Source organism: Brachyhypopomus gauderio, unplaced genomic scaffold (assembly GCF_052324685.1).
Source record: "Brachyhypopomus gauderio isolate BG-103 unplaced genomic scaffold, BGAUD_0.2 sc46, whole genome shotgun sequence".
NCBI lineage: Eukaryota > Metazoa > Chordata > Actinopteri > Gymnotiformes > Hypopomidae > Brachyhypopomus > Brachyhypopomus gauderio.
Genome location: NW_027506872.1, coordinates 2,634,472 through 2,636,971, shown reverse-complemented (window position 1 = coordinate 2,636,971; position 2,500 = coordinate 2,634,472). Strand labels below are relative to the sequence as shown.

The window sequence follows — 2,500 nt, the reverse complement described above, 5'->3', positions numbered from 1 at the left end:
CCTCTCTCGCTTATGTCCATACCACCCTGAGAACGCCCGATCTCGTCTGATCTCGGAAGCTAAGCAGGGTCGGGCCTGCTTAGTACTTGGATGGGAGACCGCCTGGGAATACCAGGTGCTGTAAGCTTTTTCTTTGCTCACAAATGGTGACTTTCATGTTTGCTTCTTCTGTCTATTTGTGATTCGTCACTCAGGTTTTTTTTATTATTCTTACCTCTCTATCGCTCTATCTGCCCCCCCCAAAAAAAAACTAGCATGCAGAAACATGCGTCCAGCTAAGAGGAAACGTCGACACGCAGTCTTGGTCCTCTGCAATACTGTGCATGAGCACAGCTGGCGTGCTTAAGTTGTAGCCTCTGTATTTACTCAACGCATGGACGGATAGCTATAGCTAGTTCACCTTATCTTCTTGAAGGAACTCACCGTTGTTCACCTAACCATACAGCCGTATACATATAAATGCCCCATGCAGAGAAACGTTGCATAATTATCCTTCCAAAAAAACCCAACTTTTTTTGCAGCAATTCAATTACACTCAATTATGCAGTTACACAGCTAAATAAGCACCTGTCACATTGCTGAGAGTAACAGGTTAAAGCAAATGAAAGAAAAAACAGCAAAGGCATTGTGTAAGACGCGATTTGATCATTTGGTGAACTCTGTATAATCACTTTGTGAAAGTCTTGTATAAAAGGGTCATTTTAAACCTCCTCACTCGCTTACGGCCATGCCACCCTGAGAACGCCCGATCTCGTCTGATCTCGGAAGCTAAGCAGGGTCGGGCCTGCTTAGTACTTGGATGGGAGCCCGCCTGGTAATACCAGGTGCTGTAAGCTTTTTCTTTGCTCACAAATGGTGACTTTCATGTTTGCTTCTTCTGTCTATTTGTGATTCGTCACTCAGGTTTTTTTTATTATTCTTACCTCTCTATCGCTCTATCTGCCCCCCCCCCAAAAAAAACTAGCATGCAGAAACATGCGTCCAGCTAAGAGGAAACGTCGACACGCAGGCTTGGTCCTCTGCAATACTGCGCATGAGCACAGCTGGCGTGCTTAAGTTGTAGCCTCTGTATTTACTCAACGCATGGACGGATAGCTATAGCTAGTTCACCTTATCTTCTTGAAGGAACTCACCGTTGTTCACCTAACCATACAGCCGTATACATATAAATGCCCCATGCAGAGAAACGTTGCATAATTATCCCTCCAAAAAAACCCAACTTTTTTTGCAGCAATTCAATTACACTCAATTATGCAGTTACACAGCTAAATAAGCACCTGTCACATTGCTGAGAGTAACAGGTTAAAGCAAATGAAAGAAAAAACAGCAAAGGCATTTTGTAAGACGGGATTTGATCATTTGGTGAACTCTGTGTAATCACTTTGTGAAAGTCTTGTATAAAAGGGCCATTTTAAACCTCCTCTCTCGCTTATGGCCATACCACCCTGAGAACGCCCGATCTCGTCTGATCTCGGAAGCTAAACAGGGTCGGGCTTGCTTAGTACTTGGATGGGAGACCGCCTGGGAATACCAGGTGCTGTAAGCTTTTTCTTTGCTCACAAATGGTGACTTTCATGTTTGCTTCTTCTGTCTATTCGTGATTCGTCACTCAGGTTTTTTTTATTATTCTTACCTCTCTATCGCTCTATCTGCCCCCCCCAAAAAAAAACTAGCATGCAGAAACATGCGTCCAGCTAAGAGGAAACGTCGACACGCAGTCTTGGTCCTCTGCAATACTGTGCATGAGCACAGCTGGCGTGCTTAAGTTGTAGCCTCTGTATTTACTCAACGCATGGACGGATAGCTATAGCTAGTTCACCTTATCTTCTTGAAGGAACTCACCGTTGTTCACCTAACCATACAGCCGTATACATATAAATGCCCCATGCAGAGAAACGTTGCATAATTATCCCTCCAAAAAAACCCAACTTTTTTTGCAGCAATTCAATTACACTCAATTATGCAGTTACACAGCTAAATAAGCACCTGTCACATTGCAGAGAGTAACAGGTTAAAGCAAATGAAAGAAAAAACAGCAAAGGCATTTTGTAAGACGGGATTTGATCATTTGGTGAACTCTGTGTAATCACTTTGCGAAAGTCTTGTATAAAAGGGCCATTTTAAACCTCCTCTCTCGCTTTTGTCCATACCACCCTGAGAACGCCCGATCTCGTCTGATCTCGGAAGCTAAGCAGGGTTGGGCCTGCTTAGTACTTGGATGGGAGACCGCCTGGGAATACCAGGTGCTGTAAGCTTTTTCTTTGCTCACAAATGGTGACTTTCATGTTTGCTTCTTCTGTCTATTTGTGATTCGTCACTCAGGTTTTTTTTATTATTCTTACCTCTCTATCGCTCTATCTGCCCCCCCCAAAAAAAAACTAGCATGCAGAAACATGCGTCCAGCTAAGAGGAAACGTCGACACGCAGGCTTGGTCCTCTGCAATACTGTGCATGCGCACAGCTGGCGTGCTTAAGTTGTAGCCTCTGTATTTACTCAACG

General features: G+C 44.0%; 4 non-coding genes across 4 annotated transcripts; all 4 read left to right on the top strand.

Moving 5' to 3' along the window:
* The first annotated feature begins 8 nt into the window (after positions 1-8).
* Positions 9-127, top strand: LOC143487292 (5S ribosomal RNA). Its single transcript, XR_013124100.1, has one exon. It is a non-coding gene; the product is annotated as a 5S ribosomal RNA (ribosomal RNA).
* A 590-nt stretch (positions 128-717) lies between these two features.
* LOC143487420 (5S ribosomal RNA) lies at positions 718-836 on the top strand. The gene has a single exon (XR_013124224.1). It is a non-coding gene; the product is annotated as a 5S ribosomal RNA (ribosomal RNA).
* Positions 837-1,427: 591 nt separating this feature from the next.
* Positions 1,428-1,546, top strand: LOC143487253 (5S ribosomal RNA). The gene has a single exon (XR_013124063.1). It is a non-coding gene; the product is annotated as a 5S ribosomal RNA (ribosomal RNA).
* A 590-nt stretch (positions 1,547-2,136) lies between these two features.
* On the top strand, positions 2,137-2,255 carry LOC143487371 (5S ribosomal RNA). The gene has a single exon (XR_013124178.1). It is a non-coding gene; the product is annotated as a 5S ribosomal RNA (ribosomal RNA).
* The last annotated feature ends 245 nt before the right edge of the window (positions 2,256-2,500 follow it).